The sequence below is a fragment of the Dipodomys merriami genome, unplaced genomic scaffold (assembly GCF_024711535.1).
Source record: "Dipodomys merriami isolate MVZ:Mamm:240054 unplaced genomic scaffold, mDipMer1.0.p SCAF_204, whole genome shotgun sequence".
Classification (NCBI taxonomy): Eukaryota; Metazoa; Chordata; class Mammalia; order Rodentia; family Heteromyidae; genus Dipodomys; species Dipodomys merriami.
In genome coordinates this window covers 1,422,221-1,439,528 of record NW_027203427.1, presented here as the reverse complement: position 1 = coordinate 1,439,528, position 17,308 = coordinate 1,422,221, and positions in this window count along the sequence as shown.

Below are 17,308 nucleotides of genomic sequence, written 5' to 3'. Positions count from 1 at the left end.
CTTAAAGCAGTTGCATGGGTTTTGCTATCCTTTTTCATATATTCCAGAGAAGCACTTCAATAATCTTTACCTTCATATAACTTCATTCATAGTCCTCCCTCCATAAAATACCAACAGAGCCTATTTCATTCTCTTGTCATTTGTTTCATATATATATTAATTGTACCAAGGGCTTTCACCATGGTATCTCACCTGTGCATAAATCATATTTCCTTTCTGTTTCCTTATTGCTGGTTCTAGCGCTTGAACTCTGGGAATGACCAATGTCTCTAAGTATTTGTGTTCAATTCTATCTCTCTACCACTTAAGCCACAGCTCCAGTTTCAGCTTCTTTGTGGTTAATTGGAGATAAGAGTGTCACAGACTTTCCTGGCATGCTGATTTTGAACCACTATCCTTATATCTCAGCATCCTGAGTAGTTAGGATTATGGTAGCGAGCCACAGGTGCCAGGTTAAATATCATCTTTTAATCCGAACAACCCTCTCTATTAATCATGCTTTTGGAGACATCAATGGTATTTTTTAAAGGATTGACCTCTTTTCATTGTGTTCTTTTCCTTTTTAATTTTACTTAAAAATAAAATTAAATTTGAAGCATAATTACATTGTGGAATTTTTTTACTAACATCGTAGGATGTAAGATAAACTAGTCTTCCATTATTGAATAACAGTGATTAGAACTCCATGATCAGTTGGCAATATTTCTTTGATACTTGGCAGAGATTTCAGTTTACAATGAAGTGAACAGAAGAATACAGAAACAAGAGAAAATTCCAGAGAAGAATCACAAACAAAAGTTAATAAAGAAGCTTATTTGTATACTAAGATATGATTTTTGCCTACTTCTCTCTTCTACCCTTTTTGTACTACTTCTGTATTAGGAGAAGGTTTGGGCTTGTTGCTACCCAATCCTAAGAATGTGTATACTCTTAGCCATATAGAGGCTTCTTTCTCATGTACCACTAACATGTCATTTTTTTCTCCATGAGTTCAAGACAGACAAGGCCAAATCTTGGACAAATACTGCAGATCACAGCCAAGGGCTTAGCTTCTCAGACAGGCCATTCAGCTTTCCTGCATATGTTCACTGCAATGGGTTTAGATTCAGCATCTTCCAAAGCAAACTGTCTACAAACAGTCATAGCTATTTGGAGTGAGAGCTTCCATGTGTAATTGATGTATTGTAACAAACAGATGCACAAGATGAATTAATAAAGCAAACAGAAATGGCCATGCCCAATTTAAAGATTACAGGTAGAAAGTAATTCACAGTTCAAAAGAACTATCATTTTGAATCTGATTGTCATTATATAATAGATAAGAATTACTTTTTCTCCCTTTGCTTGTGAACAACTCAACAAAAACAAATGGAGATTGTGCTCTTCACTAACAGAAATGGTAAAAATAGTAAAAATTGCTCTGCTACAAATGGGTCCAGATTTATTTAATAGAGATTGAGGTGTAATTCACAGCTCTGATCTGTATTTTTGGTGATTTCCAACTGCATGGAAATGATGGAATGAAAAACTAATATGTGTGTTCAAAAGATAGTTTGGTTTAATGGTCTTCAGTGAAATTGCATCAGAGGGGTTTTTGGTTGTTTTTGCTTTATTTTAAGAAAATACAAATGGTTAAATGTAACTTATCACCCTGCTCTTTAATCATGTCAGGTGTTAAGGAGACTAAATGTGGCCTAGATGTCCACAGCTCACTTTTTTTCAGTAATGGTGTTACTTGTGGTGAGGGGAGAAAGGAAAGGCTGCATGTGGAGAGTGTCAGGAATTAGAGACTCATGAGAAGCTTTTGTTCAATTTCTGCTCTTTGTCTTCAAATGAAAGCAGCTCTGTGAGATCAGAGGTTCTATTTGATTTGTTCAAAATATTCATGTCTATAAGTGTTCATGGTACTATTTCTCCATTCTTTGGTAAATGTGGTTCTTTGTATTTAGAGTAAGAATTTTAAAAAGTGCTCTACCAGAATTGAAGAACTAAAGATATTTCACATTTTGTATTGAGGGTGAGCTGTGGCACCTCAAATCTCATGGTAACAGAGGAATTTTGTAGGATATGAGATGTCATAGGTTAAAGTAACTGTCCTGAGGTGCAGTGACAAGGGTGATTTCTAAGTATGTGTGAACTCATTTGGGAGATGGTGTTTACACTGATGGAAATGTAAGAAGTCTGCTTTGGATAATCTAAGAAATCAAACATGTATTAAAATTTAAAAAGGAGTCTGAAAAGTGCAGTTTTCTCATTCAATCTAGAAACAATCAAGTTTCAGGTGTTCCAAGGACTCGTTTCACCATGTTTTGCAATTCTATACCAAGAATTTCAATGATTAGGATACATAAATCTGTGTTTTAAAATTGACTCTGTTAGTTGAAAAAAGCATAGTACAAGATATAAAATGCATGTTATATTTAGATTTGTAGCTAAATAGGACTGAAAATGAAGCATTTAAATTCGCTGTCAGACACCTGGCAAACATACATTTATATTTCTAGGAGTAATGGCATCTTTCCTGTCTTTCCATTATTTTTCCTAAGAACTCACAGCCCCTGTTCTAATATTTAATTCTCTGATTCTTAGCATAGGCTGCTCAGGTCCAACATTGGGTGCTCAGAGCTCTAATAGGCTTTCCTAGGAACAAGAGTCTGAGAGCATCATAAGGGTGACTGACAGCAAGATGGCATCACAACCCCAACTGCCCAGCTCCCTCCCTGCTGCTCTATCTCATATGAATGTGCACACAGTAATGTATTTCTAATGCTGGAAAGACTCTTGTAATGTATAGACAATATCTCATATATATTTTAATATTTGAAATTACATCATCTGAAAGTGTTTAAATATTTATCCACATTTAAATAAAAAGCTATGCCTATATGTACATGTCTCAGCTTTTAATAATGTGATAGGAAACTAATTTATTCTTGTGATTGAAACACTTCATTTTGGTAAAATAACAATTTATTATCTAAAACAATTTTTAGGTCATTCATAATTATGAGGATTTAGGTGAGAGAAATCCTATATAATTCTTTATCTTTTCAGTTGTATAGAATAACTTCATGTTTTCCATGCTATAATTTCTGCTGTTTATTTTCAAATAGCATGACAGAAGGTTGACTCTGATCAAGAAGCCCTAGACATTCCAATGAGCATGTTACATTATATAATCTCTTGTACAACTCTTGCAATTCAGAGAAGAAAAGACTTGTGAGAATTATTCTCTTTAATCTGCAAGTAGTTAATAAGGCAGAGGAAACATGTTGGTATAAGAACCTTGGGACTACTATGAATATATGAGTGCATTAAATATTTCATAGACAGGTGGTCTTAATAATTACTCTCCTAAACCCCGAGTAAGTAGAAGGTTTTCTATATCAAGGTGCTAAAAGGTAGAAATGTCAATGAGAAGAAAAATTAATTAGTGATTGTTACTGAAAAAAATGTTTGAAAAACACACAACAAATTATAAATATCAAGTGGTGCAAACTATTATTACAATCCATCTGTATCAACTGACCAGGTGTTATGCCTGATGAAGTGCAGAAAAGAGGATCAGAGACAGAGATAGACACCATGACAAAGACAGCAATCCCCAGTGCCTCATCTGCTAAAGACACTAGTACTATAGGGTTTGCTTCAGCCCCAGTGATCTCATATCACCTCACTCACTTCTTACAGGCCTCTTCCAAGTAAAGGTAACTCAGGTGGACATGAAGGATTACCTTTGCTAAGAAAGCAGGCATGAAATAGAGACAAGATGAAGTTTCCAGTCTCCAAATTCCAAAGACAGAAGACTTTTCCCCACAATCCAGCCTGCTGACAGCTCCTCTTGTGTGTGGCTGGTCATCCTCAAATATCCAATCCTGCAGACTTGGTTGATAGTAAAACACTAATTCTATGACTTCCCTATTACTAAGATGAACAGCTTGTTTTCTACTGGTTTTCTCTGCCCTCTAGTGGTAATATTTTAGCTGTATATTTTATAAAATAAGCTTTCCCCCCCCTAGGAATATTAATACAATATATTCCAAAATGTCCTTTTGACTTTTCCTTTTTTTATTATTTTGAAAATACCGTACAGAGGGGTTACAATTACATGGGCAAGGTAATGAGTTCATTTCTTATCAAGCATTGTTGCCTCCTCCTTTGTTTCCCCTTCCCCTCCCTTCCCATCTCCCTCCCACCTTACCCTCTCACCCCCACCCCCACCCTTGCCAAAGCTGTAAAGTTCCTTTTTTGACATAATGTCTTGTGCATCTCATTGTTGAAAGGGGCCCCCTGCATCCCTATTTAAACAATTTGCTTTTTCCTTTCCCCTCCACAAATTATACCAACATCAAATACAGTCAAAAAAGAGGTTATGCCTTGGGGAGGGACATACAAAGCAACAAAGAAATCATCTTATAAACATGTTAGAAAAAAATCGCAACAAAGAAACAATATTCAAATCCTTGCCATGGGGTTCATTTCATCTAATATCAACTTATCTGACCATTTCTGCTTTTCTCAGACATATACCATGGGACCTATATTTCTTTGGGCCTGGCTTACTTCACTTAGTATAATTTTTTCCAAGTCTTTCCATTTCTTAAAAAATGTGGCAATGTCATTTATTCTGATGGAGGTATAGAATTCCATTGTGTATATAAACCACATTTTCTTGATCAATTCATCTACTGAAGGGCATCTCCATTGGTTCCATAACTTAGCTATGGTAAATAATGCTGCAGCTGCAATAAACATAGTTGTGCTGATAACTTTAGTATGGTCTTGTTTGTGATCATTTGGGTAAATGCCCAAAAGTGGGATTGCTGGGTTATAGGGGAGCTCTATGTGGAGTCTTTGGAGGAACCTCCATACTACTTTCCAAAGTGGTTGAACACCTTTAAACTCCCATCAACAATGCAGTAATGTTCCCTTCTGTCCACATCCCCTCCAGCATCTGTTGTTATTAGAGTTCTTGATTATAGCCATTCTAACTGGGGTGAGGTGGTATCTCAATGTTGTTTTGATTTTCATTTCTTTTATGGCTAGGGAGGTTGAGCATTTCTTCATGTGTCTATTGGCCTTCCTTCTTTCCTCTTCAGAGAAGTTTCTCTTTAAATCTTTAGCTCACTTATTTATTGGGCAGTCTTTTTTTTGAGGATTTATTTTTGGGGGATATAAGTTTTTGAATTCCAGGGATATTTTAGATATGAGAACCTTGTCCGTTGGATGGCTAGTGAAGATCTTCTCCCAATCTATTGATCTTGATAGCTATGTCCTTTGCCATGCAGAAGCTCTGCAATTTCATGCAATCCCATTTGTCCAACCTTTCTTTGATTTGTTCTGTTTCTGGGTCTCTATTAAGAAAATTTTGGCCTGTGCCAAGGAGACCAAGGGTTTCTCCTATTCCATCCTGTAATGTTTTCAGAGTGTCTGCTTTGACTCCGAGGTCTTTGATCCATTTGGAGTTGATTCTGGTGCAGGGTGATATATTAGGATCTAGCTTTACTTTTCTACAAGTGATTTACCAATTTTTCCAGCACCATTTCCTGAAGAGGCTGACTTTCTTCCATTCTATTTTTTAGCTCCCTTTTTGAAGATTAGATGGCTATAGGTCTTTAGGTTCATTTCTGGGTTTTCAATTCTATACCATTGGACTTGAGGTCTGTTCTCGTCCCAGTACCAAGCTGTTTTGATTACTATGTCTTTATAGTAGAGTTTGAAATTTGGTATTGATATTCCTCTAGCACTGTTCTATCTGTTAATGACCCTTTTGACATTTTCTATGGATTAAATTTGTATTGCATGTTGTTGGGGGGGTAAAAATAGAGTGTCCTCCTTTGTGTGTGTGTGTGTGTGTGTGTGTGTGTGTGTGTGTTTGTACTGATATAAGGGCTTGTATATTGCCATTAGCTTTTTTTGTGCAAGGCTGGAGGTCTACCACTTGACACTTCAACATGCAGGTGTTTTGCTGGTTAATTGGAGAAAGTATCAGAGGCATTCATTTTCAGTTTGCTAAAAACTCTGATCTTCAGATTCCGTTTGCTGAACCTAAATCTCAGTAGTAGTGACTCCAAGTATAATTTTTTCAGCATGGCAGTATAGAAAGTGTACTCATTCTCAGTGCACAATTTCAGGAGTTATATAACTTCAACCTATCTTATTATTTCTGGTAGTAATAAATTCATATGGATAAAGAAGTCCATCTGGCAAAATAACTCTTTAGAAGAGCACCATGGCAGCTGCTTTCATAATTCTTCCGATTTGGAATTATGCACTGTTTATTAGAAATATTCTATTGCTATTGGAGTCTGTCTTTACTTAGGTCTTCCTCTTTTTCCTTAGGGATTCTATACTCAACTGTTATTCACTGCCTTATATTGTAGAAAGCTCTGGTTTCAAATTGATAAAATACCACTTTGTTCAACCTGAGGAGTAATTTGTGAGATAAAATTCTACTCTTTTTTTGTAGGGGGGGGATTGGGGAGGGTATTCAGTACTAAGTTGAAAACGAAGAGCTAAGCCAGGTGCTGGTGGCTCACGCCTGTAATCCTAGCTACTCAGGAGGCTGAAATGTGAGGATTATGGTTCCAGCCCTAGCAGGAAAGTCCACAAGATGCTTATCTCCAATAAACACTAGAAACCCAGAAGTGGTGCTGTTGCTCAAGTGGTAGAGCGCTTACCTTGAGCTGAAGAGCACAGGGACAGCGCCCTAGCTCAGAGTTCAAGGGCCACAACAAACAAAAAGAAGAAGAAGAAGAAGAGAAAGAAGAAGAAGAAGAGAAAGAAGAAGAAGAAGAAGAAGAAGAAGAAGAAGAAGAAGAAGAAGAAGAAGAAGAAGAAGAAGAAGAAGAAGAAGAAGAAGAAGAAGAAGAAGAAGAAGAAGAAGAGGAGGAGAAGGAGGAGGAGGAAGAAGAAGAGTTAGTAAGTCCACACAGGGGAGGACACAGAAACAAGTGAAAAAAAGGTTACAAAGTTGCTAGTGTTGGCTACCTGGAGCCATTGCTGGGAAAGGGTAATAATTAGAAGAAAACAGGCTGTTGCATTCTGTGAGGATTGGTCACTGTTCTTAGTTACAGATAACAAATGTGCTTATAAAGGACTTATAATATGATATGGACTTGTTCACAAACTATTCAGAAGTCTTAAGGCAAAGCTTCTGGAGTTGGAGATAGGGGGTTTGTAATTGGAGTCATCCTGATTGTATAGTTTCTTCATCCTGTAGCAATCCAACTAATTTGACAATGCAGATAATCAGCACATACCATCATCAAAAGTACTTCTATTTTCCTAAAGCTTCCAAGAGAATAGTGAGTGAAAAATGAATATTATTTAACAGTATATGCATGTTTCTTCAGAAGTGTCCAGGTTCTGGGTTCTTCCAAGTTTTTCTCTAAGGCAGTCTCTGGAAAGAATAAACTGTCTTTCACAGGATCCTTGATTTTTGTGTGTGCATCTATCTGCACATGTATGCATTTCTTCCTGGAAATTTGTACATATGCAGCAATAAATAAATAAATAAATGTATATATTTTTAAACTATATGACCAATATAGACAAATATACATATATTTATTAATATTTATTAATATGCCTCTTCTTTATTAACAGTGAACCTAATGATATTTATGATTCTATATTCATATATTCTATATTTATATATTCTATATTTATATATTCTATATTTATGATTCTCAATTTTATTGCTCCATTTATATATGACTATGCATGACTATGTATTACAGTAAGAGATAGACACCACCAGAGATGATAGAGACTAGACTAGAGAGGACTATCATAGTATGGTTAATTTTAGTGCTAACTCTTCCTTAGATGTTTCTATAAAGGAACTAAATTTTGTACTCAATCATATTTTGTAGATATTTTATATTTCTCCTATTTCTAATAGCTTTATGAGGATTTATAATTATGTAATTTGTTTTTAGCAAGCATAATGCACCTCCCAAAAAGCAACACACAATCCCAAGCAGTTATATTCATTAGCTATTCATGTTCTGAATTTCTGCTGATCCAGATGTAGCAGCTATCTGTTATGCTGTGGGTCACCCAACTTGCCACAAACATGAATTTTATTTGATCTTCCTTAGTGGCCAGAGGGGCAGTGACTTCTAGAGGTCACAAACAACATCTAGAGGTTAAGGGACAAAAGAAATTCAGGTCACAATATATCCAACACAGAAACATATTTTTAGAGGGTTTGTAGTCCAAGCATTGTAATTCAGGACCTTGAGCTTGCTAAGCAAGCACTCTAAAGTGAGCCATACTTCTATCACGCTTTTTAGTTTTAGTTTTGCTTGTCAGATACAGACAGGACCAGGTTCCTCCTATTAGTAGTCAGGACTATAGTCTATCTATCTTTGTTGTCTGTTTTTTTATTGTAAAAATACTGTACAGAGGGGTTACAGTTACATGAGCAAGGCAATGAGTACATTTCCTATCAAGCATTGTTGTCTCCTCCTTTTTTTTCCCCCGTACCATCCCTTCCCTCCTACCTCCACAACTACCCCCATATCTATCTTTTAACATAGATTCTTGGTAGCAATTTTGCCAATGGAGCCTCTACTTCAATCTACTTCTTTACTTTTCAAATTTCATTGGGATTGTTGGCAATTTTTTAGTTATTTCTTTAGTCTTGATATAGCCTCAAGTTTCTAAAACCATTGTTGTTTTGATACATGAGATCATTGTTTGATTCAATATTTGTGTATGCCTAATTTATTCCAAATTAAGATCTTCTTAACCAAAATAGACTTCATCAAAAGCATAATTTCTGAAATTGTGTATGAATCCTTGTTATCTAGATAAAGTATAGATTGCTAGTCAAGAGATATGAGGGATTTCATAAATTTCATGAGTCTGAAAGCAAATGCTTGACAGTAACAACTTCTATTCACAGTCCTTGGCTTCCTTGGTCAATGGTGAGACAGAACGTTATGGGGTAGGAACATCTAGCAGAGGTCACTCAATTTAGAGCAGACAAGAAACCACGAGAAGACAGGAAGTGGACAGGACAATGTATAGTCCAAGTCTAAGCCCATAAGTGGTATATTTCCTCCAACTAAGCACACTCCATGCTTTAACATGTCCCCATAATACTATCCCATGGTTAATCCATAATGTGATGAATCCACTCATTATGGTAGAGCCCATGTGATCTAGAAATACCCTCATGAACACCACTTGAGATGAGTTGATCTCTTAGACATTTAGCAATCTAGTCAAGTTGTTATCAGGATTAACATGCCTCTTATGCCAGTCAGCTTTCAATGCCTGAGATAAAATAAAATGCCTCAGATAAACAGCTTAAAAATGATGTTAGTTCTTGGTTTTAGAAATTTCTATCTATGATTTCTTGGCTGTGTGAAGATTGGTCCTGTACAACTCAGAATCTCCCATTTCCAATATTTGATTGCCAAACCCCCAGGTCTTTAGAAATTCTCCTCAAAGAAAGGAGTTATTTTAAGATTGTTGATATGCCACATACACACATTTATTTATTACAAAATGTAAGTCTTATTGAAACTTGATACCATGCCATTAACTACAATGATTAATATGTGTTGATCAAATATAATTAAAGCTTTAATTCTCTTTTACTAGGAAACAACAAGAACAGCAACAACCCTGCTTCTAATACCGAGAATGGCTTCTCATTTACCCTGTGAATCCAAACTAGTTGTATACCCTAAACTACTAGGTAAGCAAGTTCAGTTGGTAGGAATATGTTAGATATCCAGTAGGGATGAGAGTAAGGAAGGCACTAAAAACCTAAAAATAGACATACCAGATGAGTTTACTAGCTCATTCCTGGGTATATATCCAAAGGAAAAACAACCAATTTATGAAAGTAGTATTAAGAAGGAATTGATGCATGCCTATGTTAATTGTGATATTGTTCACAGTAGTGAAAATTTGGATTTAGTAAGGTATCCTACAAAAGATAAGAAAGTAAAGTGCTTCAAACACACACACACACACACACACACACACACACAAACATGCATAAAGAAACATGACATCCTATAAGCAGCAGCAAAATGCATGGACTTGAACAAATGCATGGAACAAATGCATGTAAAATGCATGAATATGAAGATGTCCTGACATAGTGGGCTGTGATGTTTGATCATGTAAATCAGCAGCATCTGGGCAGGGTTAAGCACAGCTGTCCAGCTGCCTCATCTCAGCAACTCTGCACATTCTGATTCTCAGGGGACCTAGATCATCAACAGAAAATATTGTAGCCACAGAAGAGAATCAACAAGTTGCTTTTCAGTGGCTTGATCATGCCAATGGTCCCTTTGTTTCAAAGCTGTTTTTCTTTTGATTTCTTTTAACTGAGACAAGACCTGTCCACTGGAGTGTTAGTTCCAGACATTTACAGACATTTTTGACACATATCTTTATTATCCAGAACAGAACATTTTTGAATTGCTTTTGTTCGCTGATAACCTTTATATGGCATATCAGCACTGCTATCCTATAAAGCAATCCATAATTGTGAAATAAGAAAGTGGACCTCATTGATGAGAAAATGCCTGGACATTGTGTAATATACAGCTCTGCCTTGTTTCCTCCTTCTTCTCTTAAGTTTTTTTGTCCTGATCAGTTAATAAAAGCAAGTCTTTTCAGAAATTGACTCCCTTCATACATGAACAATCTTTTCTACCAACCTAGCTTTGTGTATAATTTCAAATGTTTGTGCTTATCCTCAAATTATTCTTTCTGGGTTTTATACATCTTCAACATAACTATTGTGTTCAGAAGCTAATTCTTCCTGAAAAGGAGGATAAACTCAGGTTATCCTAGAACCTATTTTGTTGTACAAACCTGCATCTGTCTTCTACACTCAGTGGTCTCCTAGTTACTAAGAAAACACTGTGCTCATCACCTCTGCTAAAGATATTGGGCGCAAGCAGAGTGAGTAGAACCGCAGAAAGGAAGATGATGTTGGCATCTTTGAACAGATTTTTGGAACCATTAGCATCCAGAAATGTCATCCATATGGGGAGGAAGCTACAAGGGGCTTGGAAGAAAGAGTGAGGAGAGCTGATTGTCCATGCAAGGGAGAAATAGCATTGTTGACTCTATTGAAGGTGCTGATATGGAGTGACACAAGAGGACATCCAGATGTTTGGGATTGGCCTGTGCAGGTGTCAGGACCCAAGGAGTCACTACTGTGTGGGGTACAAAGTTAGCTTGAGCTAAACTAATAAGAGAAAAGAAATGAGCTATCAAGTGCTATTCACTGATGAATTTGGATATCACATCCATTAAAGAAACTGTAAATCCTTGAATTAATAATATTTCAACAAGGAATAGGCGATTTATTAACTATCAAAAAGTTCTCCATGCATTCTCACAAATTACCAAGGGAAAGAATAACTGAGCAGAGCAATCTACCAGCTATCCCCTTAGTCTAGAACTGGAAGGAAGACTGATAGTAATGGTAATTCAAAACATGAACCTCCTAACAGACACCACAAAAAGAACACAGAAACACTTCTGGACTTTGCTCAGAGATATGCACCACTGAATATAAACCTGTGAGTAAACAAGTACAAATCTAATCTGAGAGACATTCAGCAACATGGTTAGTTTTGGTCACTGATAGTGATAAGACTGTTCTCTTTTTTTGACATAACGTTTTGTACATCTCATTGTTGTAATGAGTACACCTGTAACCCTATTTAAACTATTTATTTTTTCCATTCCCCTCTACAAATTATATCAACATCAAATACAGTGATACCTCCCATGGGGGAGGTACATACAAAGCAACAAAGAAATCATCTTATAAATATGTTTGAAAAAATCACAAGAAAGAAAAAACCATTTGACTACTTATCTTTAAATGCAACAGTATTTTCACAATAATAAACTTATTTAGAAAAAGAAATTGTTCTCTGGTGGCCTAATGAATGAAATACGGCCTTACTAATTTTCCCTGACTGACCTAGAAGCACATTCCTAGCATTCTCTGTTTCCTTAGGAGTCTGAACTATAAGTATAAGCCAGCATGCCCAATATGGTATTAAGTCATCAATTTTTCTGTGTGCTTTGAAATCATTCACTTTCTACAATCATTTCTTAACAAGTTCATGATTATTGTATGTATTGTGACTAAGATTAAAACTTGAATTTACAAGTCTGGGTAAGAGAACTTCCATGATGTTGGACTGAGATATTTTAGACTGCATAAAGGCATAGTGACATTTTTTGTAGAAAATAGCAACATATAGAGTTTTTGACCACTGCTTTTGTACTGCTAGAAAATAAGAATGAATTTGTTTGTTTTTCAGCATATATAAGTTGTGCAAAAAGGGTTTCATTGTGACTTTTTCACTTATATACAATGTACATCATCAACTTCATGCCATTGATCCCTATTCATTATCCCACTTTTACCTTCTTAAAACATTTCAACAGGATTTACTGTTCTATTTTACATATGCCATTAAAGCACTTAAATCATATTCACCTTCATTTCCTCTCCTTCCTTCTCTGTCATTTCTTCCCAGAAACCCATAGAGCCTATTTTGTCTTCCTTTCATTCATTTATTTAGTATATATTAAATACATGAAAGGCTTTCGCCATGATATCTCACTTGTGCATGTCACATATTTCTTGCCTTTTCTTTTATCTTCTCTTTTGTTCTTTTTCTTTTTCTTTTCTTTTCTTTTCTTTTTGCTGGTCCTGGGCATGAACTCTGGGCCTGGCCTATGTCTCTAAATTTTTATGTTCAAGGTTATCCCTATACTACTTGAGCCACAGTTCTGCTTCCAGTTTTTTTTTTTGTGATTAATTGGAGAAAGACACTCACTGAATTCCTTCCGATGATAGCTTTTAAAAACAATCCTCAGATTTCAGCTTCCTAAGTAGCTAGGTTTACCACCACACCGGGCTCTCACATCATATTCTAATCAGAATGACCCATGCGTTAGCCTTTCTTTTAGAGCCATCAAAGTTATTTTTAAGAAAGGATTCACAAACTTCCATTGCATTTCTTTCCTTCTTAATTTTTATTTAAAATCAACTTAAATTTAAGTATAATTAGATATTTCTTTATACTTGCATAGTAGGATGTAAGATAGAAATATTCTTCCATTACTGAAAAATATCCATTAGAATTCATAGATCATTTGACAAAATTTCAAAGAGAGTTGGTAGAGATTTCTGTTTACAATGCAGTGAATAGAAGAATAGAGACACAAAAGAAAATTCCAGAGAGGAAGTTCAAACAAACTTGATCCAGAAGCTCATTTGTATACTAAGATATGATTTTTACCTATCTCTGTGCTCTGCCTTCCTGTGTGTTGTTTCTGTATTAGGAGAAGAATTTCCCTTGTATTCTAGTATCCTTGGCATGTACAAGCTTCTTTCCTGACATACCACTAGGATCTTAGTTTCTCAATATGAAGTCAAGATAGGTAAGGCCAAGCCTTAAATAGCCAAGGACATGGCTTCTCAGAAAGCCCAATCTTCTTTTCTGCACATTGTCTTTGGAAAGGGTTTAGATTTATAATCCTTAAACGCAATGTCTCTACAAACAATAATAGCTATTTGGAATTAGAACCCCAATGTGTAATAGGTGTATTTTAGTAAATAGGAATAATAGATGCGTTAGAAGAGAAAGAAAACCATTGTCCATTCTTCCATCTGTGAACAAGGCTGTGAGTTAAATATTAGAGAAGGAAAGGGTAGTCGGAGTTCCAATAAAGTATCATTATGAATTCTAGGGACATAATAGATAAAATTACTTTCTCTCCTTTCACCTGTGTACAAAACACCTAAAACAAATTAGGGTTGTCTTCACTGACAGAAATTGTGAAAATGGTCACTGATACTGTACTACTTGTGTCTCCAAGTATGATTATATATAGTATCAGAGTCTGTTCATGACATTAAATTTTCTCTTGGGGAATTTCTAATTATAGGGACATGATGGAATGAATAACTAACATCTTAGATCAAAAGATGATTTGGTTAATCAGTGATATTGCATCAAAGTTCAATTGTAACTTTTTCCCATTCCTCTCCCTCTAATGTTAAGAGATGAGGAGACAGTGTGGTCCAGGATACCAACAGTCCACTTCTCTTTTTTATTTAAATTTTAATTTTATTATCAAGGTGATGTATATAGGGGTTACAGTTAATTACATAAGTAAGATTGTCAGTGCAATTTTTGTCAAACATGTTACCCTCTCCCCCATTTTTCTCCCATTTTCCCTGCACAACAAACCACCCCAAGTTGTACAGAACATTTCCAACATATTGTATTGTGAGTATCACTGTTGCATTCATTCCCCCTCTCTCCTTTGTCTATTTTTTGTTCCCCTTCTCTTCCCTAATTCATATAAACATACATACAAGACCCAGGGTACCAAAATCAAATATATTGACAACAGGGGATAAACTATATGGGGAACAAAAGACACAAAAGGAAAAAGAAATCACGTAGTACATTAAAAACATCAACAAAGAGAAACCTTTTGTGTCCATGTGTTGGAGTTCATTTCACTTGCCATCATCTTGCTATTTGGTATTTGAATACTGATGTCATTGATTTTTTTTTCACCTTTTATTTCAATGTCTTGTTTGAATTGTTAATGGCTGACCTCTATCTACATAGCATGAAAGTACCAGTGATGGATCAGGTTTCTTACACACTGAATGTTCATCCTACTTCTCCGTGTTTTGAGACTGCATTCAAACTGCAGCCAGGTCACATCAAATCCCTTTGCTCATGGCCTCTCTTGGGTCTCTGTCACTCACAAATGGAGTGAGGGTGCAGAGAAGAGCTCAGTGGTTGAATGGTTTCATCACTGACAGGAATCAGTGAACCCTGGCTGTTCTGTTTTACTTTCAAATAGCCAACACTTAGCACTAGCAAAGCATCAAACACTTGCTTATAGATTTCTATAGATCCTTCATATTTACTTGAAAACATGAAAGGATCTCACTCCATGCCACACAGCAATTGTGAAGATTTGTGATGTCACAAACCATGACACAATAGCCAATGCATCTGGTAGTTTGATGTCACAGGGGTCATGAAGTCCCAGTGGATTCTGATATCACATTTCATATTTGAAATATTATGAGGTCAAAAAAGAATATGGGCTTAGAAAGGGACTAATATATCACAATGGCAGCATGTCACAAAAGTTATGAGGACAGGCAGGTTCGTGTTGTCACAGTGGATTAGTGTTAACATAGTGGCAATGTGATGTCACAAAGAGATTGTGATATCACAATGCTTATGAGGCCACAATGCGTTTCTGATATTAACCCATGTGCCACATTTGAAATAGAATGAAATCACAGAATAGGCACTCAAAAATGTTTATGACATCACAATGATAGCATGGTGTCATAATGCTATGTCATTGTAGGTTGGTATTGTCAAAATGAATGATGGTATCTTAATGACTATACAATGTCACGTGTATGATGATGTCCCTGTGATGTTACAATGGCAGTTCTGACATCAATTGTCCTTAGTTTACAATGGGGATATTGGTACACATAGGGACTGCAATATCACAAAGACCATATGTTTTTTGAAAGGTTGTAAGAGATCATAATAGATTGGGATGTCACAATGGGAATGTAATTTCACAATGGTTTTGTGAAGTCAAAGTGGTGATGAGGTCACAATAGGTTTGTGATGTCATGAGTTTGTAATATCACAACCACATGTCCAATTTTAATTGCTGCATCCCAATGGGGATGCCAGTTCACAGAAGGTGCTGAAAGTCCCAAAGGCCATGAATTTTCTTGAATGTTATGAGGCCATACTGGGCTTGTGAAAACACAATGGAACAGTAATATCACAATGGCAATGTGATGTCACAATATTATGATAGAAAAATATTTTGATATCACAATTATTAGATGATGCTAAATTGGTGATGGGGTCACAATATGTTTGTGACGTCACAATGGATTGGAAATGTTACAGTGTCATGCTGGATCACAATTGTCATTCATTCACAATGAGTATATGAGTTCACAAAGGGGCTGTGAGGTCTCCAAAGGTATATGTTTTCACAAATGTGATGAAGTCCTAACAGGTTTTGATGTCTCAGTGTGACACAATGGTCATGACATCTGCCAATATGATGTCAGAATTTTCATGATGTCACAGTGGATTTCTGATATCACATGTCATACCTGAAATATTATGAGGTTGAATACAGATTATCAGCTCACAAAGGGCCTAAGATATCACAATGACAGCACGTCACAAAAATTATGAGGACAGGACAGGTTTGTGATGCCACAGAGAGTTAGTGATATCACCATGCAAAGTGATATCACAATAGTTATCATCTCACAATGAATTTCTGGTATCAACCACATGCCACATTTGAAATAGCATGAAATCACAGAACTGGCATTCATAATGTGTCTATGACATCCCAATAACAAGGTGATGTCCTGATGGTATGATCCTATTGTAGTTTTATTATGTTACAATGAGTCGATTGTATCATAACAACAATGTGATGTCACACTGGTGATGATGCCACAAAGGGTTAGTGATGTTACAATGACATGTCTGATCTCAATTGTCATTAGTTCACAATGGGGGGATGGGTACAAAATGGGACTGTGATGTCACAAAGGCCAGGTATTTTTCAAATTCCCTGAGGCCCTAGTAGGTTTGTGACTTCACACTGTTTTTGAGGTCACAATGGATTTGTGATGTACTAATGAGTTTGTAATATCACAATAGCATGTCCAATTTCAATTGTTACCTCTTCACAATTAGGATATGAGTTCAACGTAGGAGCTAGAAGTGCCAAAGAACAAGAATTTTCTAAAAGGTTATGAGTTCATAAAAGCTTTGGAAAAACCTATTATGAGTCTTTGGTGACATCACAGTCCCTTTGTGTGCTAATATTGTAAACTAATAACACTTGAGATCAATCATGCCATTGTAACATCATAAACCCTTTGTGGTATCAGCACCACTGTGACATCGCATTGTCATTATGACACCATCAGCTCATTGTGACATCACCAAACTTCAATGACATCAGAGCATTATGAAATGCCATCATCACCCATCACAACATCACAAGCCTATTGTGACCTCATCACCGGTATGGAATCACCAACTAATTGTGACATAAAAACATTATTATGACATGATATTGTAACATCACATTGCCAATGTAATACACTGTCCCACTGAGTTTTCACAAGCTTATTATATCCTCATAATATTTTAGAAAATTCAATGCCTTTCTGACTTTTAGCTCTTTCCTTGAACTCGTATCT